The sequence below is a fragment of the Elephantulus edwardii genome, unplaced genomic scaffold (genome assembly GCF_000299155.1).
Source record: "Elephantulus edwardii isolate Elephantulus edwardi_28Jun2011 unplaced genomic scaffold, EleEdw1.0 scaffold00217, whole genome shotgun sequence".
NCBI lineage: Eukaryota > Metazoa > Chordata > Mammalia > Macroscelidea > Macroscelididae > Elephantulus > Elephantulus edwardii.
The window spans coordinates 1,957,039-1,966,543 of NW_006399967.1; positions in this window are offsets into that span (position 1 = coordinate 1,957,039).

The window sequence follows — 9,505 nt, forward strand, 5'->3', positions numbered from 1 at the left end:
GGGCCCGGGGGCCGCCCGCGCGGCGTCTTCACCACCTGTGCACCCGCCAGGGGCGGCCGGCTGGCCCCGCGGCCCCTGTTCTGTCGAGGACAGCCGCACGACTCTTGTCTCTCTTGGGCACGGGCACATCTTGTGCAGTTGCGCGGGCGTTTTCTAGGGGTTTTGGCGCGTGTCTTGCTGCCCAGGCCCTGGGCCGCCGATGCCGAGTCTGGGTCCTGTCACCGGACGAGGGACTCAGGGGGCCCCTCCCAGGGTGGGCGCAGCTGCGGCCCTGAGCCCTCTTCCCACTCACCGGCCGGGCTCACGTCCGAGGGAGACAGTTTACACCTGGACACCCCCAGCTCACACCCGGTACGGAGATCCGCACGAGGAAAACAACCCAGAGTCACACCCTGCTCGGACCCAGGACCAGACCCCAAGGCACCACAAGGGCGCACAGGACGCTACGTGAAACCAGAGCCCATGCTCAGACTCGCTCTGCACGGCTCACACCCGAGACACACAGTTCACACCCAGGACACAGCTCACACCCGGGACACACTCAGCTCACACCCGGACACACAGTTCACACCCTAGACACAAACAGCTCACACTTACACACACTAAGCTCACACCTGCACACGGGACACAGTTCGCACTCAAGACACACTCAGCTCATACCTGCAACAACTCACAGCTCACACCCAGGACACTCAGCTCACACTTGGGACACACACAATTCACACTTGGGGCACACCACACAGATCCTAGAAGGCACGTGTATCTCACAGCCAGGGCACACAGAGTTCACATCCAGAGCTCACAGGACACCTCTCACACCTCAGACATGCTCCATTCTCACCTGGAACACACTCACTTTACACCTGGGGCACTCATTCACAACTCACCCAGACACACGCTAATTGTACCTACAATGCACAGAATTCACACCTAGGACACTAATTGCTCATTCCCGGGCACACTCAGTGCACACTTGAGACTTTCATGGTTCACGCTGAGCTCACAACCAGGGCAAACTTCACCCAAGACATTTCATACACACCCAACTCGTTCAGTTCACAGCAAGACACATTCAAGACACACCCAGGACACACAACTCACACCAGGACACCCAGCTCACACCAAGACACATTCAGTACACTCCCAGGACACCCGGCTCACACCAAGACAGATTCAAGACACAGCTAGTGCACATTCACCTCACACTAAGACACCCACACACGCCCACTCCCACACCGCTGCCTCTTACTTGGAAGAGTGTACTGAGGGGATGTCAGGGCCAGGCCCACCTGTGAGGAGCCAGCAGTCACCAGGGAGCTCACACATGTCCCCACACCCATGCCCACCATCTCGTCACTCTTGGGCTCCCCATCCCCGCAGCAGCCTCCACCCCCTACAGCTGCCACCTGCTTTCTCACCTGGACTGTCTGGGAGGGGGCTGCTCACCTCATGGTGGGGAGTGTGATTCCTGGGAGTGTCTGTATCCAGTAGGCCAGCTGGACTGACAGACACCCCTGAGGACACACTGACCACTGAGCCAGCCTTGAACTGAGCCTCAGGTGGCTCCCAATCATTGTTCCTGGGAGGAGTAAGACCACAGAGTCTGGGCAATCCTTGGGGCTCACACCTGAATCATAGTACACACTCAGAACACCCTGCAGATGGTGGGAGGACATGCGGCTAGAACAGGGGTTGCAGAGAAAAGGTGGCTTGCATGTAGATTGTTGGAAGGAGATGGTGTGGGGTAGAGCTTGGGACAAAGGGTGGGGCTCACAGGCAGGCTGTGGCTCCGGTTAGAGCAGAGCACCCCCACGCCACAGCCCTGTTGTTTCTCAGGTGGTGAGCTCCCCGTCACTGGAGGTAAACAAGTATTCAACATCAAACAGGATTTTTCCGTGACCGAGGCTCAACAGCCTGATTCTCACCTCACCTAACTTCCACTTTGGGCAGACAAAATTTGGTCAAAGTGAGAGAAGGGACACAGGCAATATGGCAGGACCCAACCTCAGCCAAGAGCTACCTTGGTCACGGACCCTGGGGTTAGACACTGAGTCAAAGTTCTGCCTGGGGACCTTTCCAGACCCTCAGTATCCTTCTCTGTGAAATGGGTCAGAGGGTGGAGTCTTGCTGTGTGTGTCTGTGTGGAGGCCACACTCACAGAGGACATCACAGGATCAGGCCCTTCTGAGATGACCAGAGAAGCAGCAGCCTCGTACCAGAGTCTGGGGACAAAGACTGGGCAATCTCGGAAGAGGACTGGGCCCGGGGAAGGGGAGGCAGCAACTGGGACCCTGGGAGCGGAGAGCCCTGTTCTCAGTGGGGTGGGGAGGCCCAAGGGAGAGGCCAGGAGCCTTCCTGCGACTGGAAGGGAAGCTTCGTCCCTCCGCCTCCGCCTCTGCCTGACCTTGTTGCTATGACAACTCGGAGGGCCCTTCGATACACATCCAAAGTGCCTTTAGCCCAATCAAAGAGGAAGGTGCGTCCTCGACAGCTTTAGGGTTAACTGGGCCTTCACAGGATCGGAATTCTTGGCCCCAATGATCCCTCCCCTCCCCACAGACCCAAGGTCCCGCCCCCATCCCTCTCTCTGTATTTGTTGGAATCCAATAAAAAGAAACCCGATTTCATAGCAAATTTCAGATTGGATTTATTGCTATGTGGACGCGCGGGGCAAGTGTAGGCCTGGGGGAGCGGGTTGGGCCGGGGGCTCACAGGCCCAGAGCCAAGCTGAGTGACTTCACACCGGGGCACATGCTGCCCACACTGGGACACACAGACAGCTCACACCCAGGACACACACACAACTCACACCTGGGTTAGAAAGCTCACACCTGGGACACAGCTCACATTTGAGACCGCAGCTCAGCCCTGGGGCACACACAGACAACTCACACCCAGGATATAAAGCTCACATCCGAGACACAGCTCACACCCTGGACACAGACTTCCCTCACCTGAGGCACACAGAGCTCACACCCAGGACGCACACAGTTCACACTCAGAGAACACACAATTTACACCTGGGGCACACAGCTGATGCCTGGAGCATAGACAGCCTACATCTGAGACACACACAGTTCACACCTGGGGCATGCAGTTCACACCTGAGGTATACACAGCCCACACTCAGGACACACACAGCTCACACCCAGGACACAGAGCTCACATCTGGGATATGCACAACTCACACCCAAGACACACATAATTTACACCTGGAGCACACACAGTTCACACCAGGGACATACACAGCTCACACCAGGGACACATGGCCCACCTCTAGGACATACACAATTTACATCTGGGGCACACACATCACTCCTGAGACACACAGCTCATACCTGGGCACACACAGTTCACACTCAAGACACACAGAATTCACACCCAGGACACACCCAGCTCACACCTGGGACATGGCTCACCCCTAGTGCACACACAGACAACTCACACCCAACATATAAAGCTCCCGTCTGAGACACACACAACTCACACCTAAGACTCAGATGGCTCACATCCAGGACACTCCCTGTTCACCTGGGACACCAGGCTCACATTCGAAACACACACAGCTCACACTGGAAGTTACACACCACTACTCACACCAATGCACGTCAGGAGCCCCTCACGTCATCCCGGGACCTCTCTGTGTGTTAACTCCCTTCACAGACCACGTCCTGGAGGGTTAGGCCTGGTCATGGTCCCATTTTACAGATGATCAGTGAGGGGGGAATTTGCTCAGAGGCCTCTCTCCTGGAGAGCAAACAAGCACCCTGAGTGACTGGCAGGGCTGGGCTTTCGGGGGAACTGTGGCTGCACCCACACACAAGTGGGGGTGGGGGTACTCCTGAGAGAAGAAAGGAGAAGTGAGGGTGCAGGCCCTCGGGGACTTCCTCACCCTGGACTGGGGGTGGGGAAGCTCCTCTACCCTGCTGCTCCCCCTCCACTCGCTCCCCACTCCTCAGGGCTCTGCAGTCGGCATAATAACGTACCTGATTCTCACTCCAGCTCCCAGCAGATGGAGAAACTGAGGCACAAGCAGGGCCTGCCCTCCCTATCCCTGCAAACCCACTGGTTCCTGCAGGCCAAAGAGGAAGCTGTGGAGAGAGCACAGGACCTTGCTGCCTCGTGCTGCTCCCTGATACTGTCCCCACCCCACGCTTGGTCCTGAGTGGTCACCCCTCCCCTCCCCCACCCAGAGGTGCATGGTGACGAGTAGGGTGTGGGTTCTGTGAGATGTCCCCTCTGAAGCCCGAGGTGGGGGGCCAGACAGGGCCTGAAACGCACCCCACCACTGTTGGTCTTGCAGCAAAGCCTGGGGCCCCTCCTCAGCTCAAACCACTGAGCCACTGAGAGTTTGCAAAGTCCCTTCTCATTCTTGGAAGGGGTGGGCGGCAGGGGGGAGGTCAAGGTCGGCATCTCTGAACAGTGTCCTTGTCTCCCAAGGAGGGGACCCTCAGAGCATTCCTGCAGGGGCTCCCCAAATACAGCATGGGGATTGGGCGGGAGGCGAGCCATCAACATGCCTCAGTCCTGTCTCACAGATACAGCTTCCCACACAGACGCCTGTCTCTCTCCTTCTGTCCCTCCAGCATCTGCTGCCCACCTGCCCTGCTCCCCAGGCCCCAGCAGGCCTGCTGCTCTGTACATGTTCCAGGGGGTTCTGTGAACTGTGCAAGGCAACCCCTTCCCCTCTCCCGGTTCCCCCTTGTGGGCACACTTCCCCCACCTGAGCCCCCTCCTCACTCCCCCCTCCACAGACACATGCCCCATCTGAACTTCCTCCCTCCTCACTCTGCCCCCATGGGTCCATTTCTCTAACCTGAGCCCCCTCGTCCCTCCCCATTCCCAGTCCCCATGGGCACACCTCCCCCACCAGAGCCCCTCCTCTCTCTTCACTCCCCTCCCCCCGTACATCTCCTGAACTCCTTTCTCCACACTCCCCCCAAGGCACATCTTCCCCCACCAGAGCCCCCACCTTTCTCCCCATTCCTCCCACCTGAACTCCTTTCTCCCCCGGGAGCCCTCAGGCTGCATTTCCTCCAGGACGGATTTGGAGTTGTGGCAGTCTGCGAGTAGTCACCTGAGCACGTGGCAGGAAGGGCCAGTCCTTGGAAGAAGATACTGTGCTGTGAAATGCAAAGGGTCAGAGAGAGAAAGACAGACCCTCAATAAGGTGACTTGATATGGTGAGTGGGCCTATGCACTCAATCAAGGTTGTTGGAGATGGTGAGGGTGGGCCGGACTCGGACCTGTTGTTCATGGGATTCCTGTGAGTCCTGGTGACCTGACAACACCCAGCAACCCCACCATGGTGCATTCAGTACTTTTCACGAACCCTGAAATGCAAAGGTGCCAATTCTTTCAACCTTCTTCATTCACTGTCTAACTTTCATGTTCATATGATGTGCCTGGAAGACACCATGGCTTGGATCAGGCGCACCTTAGTCTTTAAACTGACATTCTTGCTCTATAGCACTTTGCAGAGATCCTTCACAACAGGTTTTCCCAATGCAACTCATCATTTGATTTCCTGCTTTTCACTGACTGCTGCTATCATGGGTGTTGACTCTGGATTCATGTAGACTGAAATACTGGACAGCTTCGATCTTTTCTCCATCTATCATGATGTTGCCTATGGCCCCAGTGGTGAGGATTTTTGTTTTCTTATGTTGAGGTGTAATCTGTATTTAAGGCTGTAGTCTTTGATCTTCTTAGGTAAGTACTTCAAGTCGTCTTCACATTCTGCAAGCAAGTTTGCATCATCCGCATAACACAGGTTGTTGATGAGTCTTCTCTCAATCCTGATGTCATGTTCTTCTTATAATGCAGCTTCTCAGAAGATCGGCTCAGCACACAAACTGAATCCTTACGGAGAAAAGATTCAACCCCAACGCACTCCTTTTCTCACTTGAAACCGTGCAGCGTTCCCTTGCTCTGTTAGAACTGCTGCCTGACCCATGTACAGGTTTTGCGTGAGTTTTAAGTGTTTGGAAGTCCCATTCTTCTCAATGTTATCAGTAAGTCATTATGCAATCCACGACAATGCCTAGGGTCTACGAGGCTGCCACCCTCCAAGGAAGATGCTGGCTGAACTCCAGCCACCACAGATTTGCTTGTTCTGGTGACCTCCCATGTACTATCCAAGGGTCCTCCATCAACATGACCATTCAAAGCCATTAATTCTTCAACCTTCCTCATTCATCATCCAACTTTCACACGCACATGAGGGAGTAAAAATACCAAAGTTTGAGTCAGAGACAACAAAGTCCCCAAGAGACATTTTCGCCCCTGGGCACTGTACAGAGGCCCTTGGCACAGCTGTGCCTAATGCAGCATGTTGGTTTCTTTTTAAAATTTTTTAAATTCATTCATTGTTGCACTTTTTCTTCCCTCTCCCTCCTCTAGTCTGCTTTGCAATGCACCTATTGCTCCAGATCGTATCGGATAAAAAAAATTATTGGATTATTGTACTTAATGCCTTTTTAAATTTTTTTAATTATTATTAATTTTAATGACAGTTTACAGAAAATTCCGGTTTCCCATCATTCATTGTTGCACTTTTCTCCCTGTCCACCCCCTCCCCCCCAATTCACTCTTCTCCTTGAAAAGTAAAAGAAAACCTCTTTTATTATTATGCAATCCCTCCCCTCAGGTCCACTCCACTGTGGAGCCTTCGTTCTGGACTCCTGTTATGACAATAACCCCAATCACATATCCCTTTTAAACAGTTCTCTCCCTCATCTGTTTGAATACAGTATACATCATTCATCTCTTCCTTTTCTGTCTTCCCTCAACCCCAATGTCAGTCCCGTTTTACAACACTGGCCCTATGCAATATTTGTCCTTTTCTGATTGAGATAGTTCACTCAGCATAATGTTCTCCATTTTGTATTATATTTCATGAGTTCCTTGTTTTTCAGTGCAGCGTTGTATTCCATCTTGTGAATATACTTCTCTATTGAATATTCTTCTATCTATTGTTTGTTGATGGGCACTTGGGTTGTTTTCAACTTTTTGCTATTATGAACAAAGCAGCAATAAACATGGGTGTGCACATATCTGCTTGGGTGGCAGTTCTTGTTTCTTTGGAGTAAATTCCCAGTAGTGGAATTGCTGGGTCAAATGGTATTTCTATTTACAACTTTTTGAGAAAGCGCCATACCGCCTTCCACAGTGGTTGCACCATTTTATACTCTCGCCAACAGTGAATAAGGGTTTCAGTTTCTCCACAACCTCACCAGCATTTGATGTTTGCTGTTTTGTTAAATTTTGCTATCCTTACTGGGATGAGATGATATCTCATAGTTGTTACAATGCCTTAAAAAAGTTATTTATCCAGGACTTAAGAAGCATAAATGACATAGCTGAGCCTCTACATCTTGTGGTTCCTAACCTCTACACTATAATAGACAAAGTGCTAGTCTATAGGCCTTTTATTGTAAGAACCACCTTCCCTCTGTAACTTGATTTGTGCCACTATTAGAACCTCCACTCGGAATATTATTGCTTGTTAATTTTTGACTCATGTACTTTTAACTTGTTAGTTAAATTTGTGTCTTCTAGGTTGCAACACCTCCATGATACATCTTCAAGGATATGAACATGTACGGCTAAGCACAATTAATAACAGTGCATCTAAACTCCAAAATCAATCTCCATAATAGTCTATGTGTTTCCTACTGCCAAGGGGGCCCTTTGGAGTAGTGAGAGAAGATATTCACCCTGAAACCCACAGTGTCCCTTTTCAGTAGGAAGTAGCTAAGAGAATATGCCATCCCCTTTTCCTTATGAATTAGGGTGAAGTCTCTCTCAGGGAGGAGTGATAGGGAATGGCAAAGGACACACTGACAAAGGAGATTAATCAGAACTGGCTTTGACAAGCACTGTGGCAATGGGACAATTAAAACAGACATTCGTGGGGGGGAGAAGAACGAACTGGGGAGGAGGATAGAGAAAACAGTGCAACAATGAATGAATGAGAACCCCCCCCCCAAAAAAAGTTATTTTTTTGTGTGTACCATCAAATTGGATCTGACTGGTACGGGAGGAGTTTGCCCCTCCTTCTCCAGCAGAGCATCTGGTGGGTTCGAACCACTTACCTCTGGGATTGCAGTGCAGCTTCTTGTCACTAGGCCACCAGAGGTCCCTTGGTGTATTCCTTTCAGACAGTTCTTCCCCTCGTCTGTCCCCATGTGGTGGTCATCAACCACTCACTCTTTTCCTGTTGATTTCTTGAGTGTTGCTTCCATGGCATTGATGATACTTTTGAGTAAATACAATTCAAATACCCTTGAATGCAATAGTTTCTCCATTTACCATGTGACTCGTTATTGGTCCAAGCGTGAAGGTTTGTGGTTTGTTGTGTTGTTGTTCTAATCGTGTGGCGTAATCCCTACTTAAGGCCGCTGTCTGAGCTTCCTCAGTAAGAGTTTTTTTAAAGTTTTCTGTGTTTCCTGCAAGTAAGGTTGTGCCATCTGGGTATTGCAGGTTGTTGAGGAAACTTCCTCCTATCCTGACGCCAAGTCCTCCGCTTAGTCACCATACAAACTGGACAAGTGCAGTGAAAGACTGTAACCCTGATGGACACTCTTTTTGGTTTGTGTGTGTGTGTGTGTACCATCAAATAGGATCTAAATGGTTGGAACAGGAGGGGACTGTCCCTCCTTCTCCAGCAGAGCATCTGGTGGATTTGAACTGTGCACCTCTGGGATTGCAGGGCAGATGCACAGTCTTGATGGTTTTAAACCATGCAGTCTCCCTTTGTTTGAATGACGGTTCCATGGTTCATACACAGGTGGTGTATGAGCACAATAAAATGTTCTAGCATTTCTTGTTCCTCTGAAAATTATTTCTAATTTGTTGTGATCCACACAGTTAAAGGCTTGGGACAGCTAATAAAGCACAAAGACTCCAGTCTTCAGTATGGATTACACCTCAATACCAAGAAAACAAAAATCCTCCCAACAGGATGTATAAGCAACTGCACCATGACAGTTGATGAGAATTGATTCACAAACCACACCCAGGGCAGCAGCGAGCGGACAAAGGATGCTCTGCACTGGAGAAATCTGCTGTGAAGGATCTCTCCAGATTTCTGAAGAGCAAGGGTATCAGTTAAAAACTAAGGTATAGGCAGCTCTGGTGGCCTAGTGGCAAGAATCTGTACTGCAATCCCAGAGGTACCCGGTTCAAATCCACCAGATGCTCTGCCAGAGAAGGAGGGACAATTTCCTCCTGTACCAGTCAGATCTGATTTGACGGTACATGAACAAAAAAATAATAATAAAAAAATTTTAAAAAAACCCCTAAGGTGTGCCTGATCTAAGTCACAGACTTTTCAATTGACTCACATGTATATGAAAGTTGGAGGGAGCTCTGGTGGCCTAGTGGCAAGAAGCTGCACTGCAATCTCAGAGGTGGTGGTTGTTGTTGTTGTTGTTGTTATGTGCCATCGAGTCACTTGTGACTCATAGCAACCCTATGTACAACAGCCCTAAACTCTGCTCTG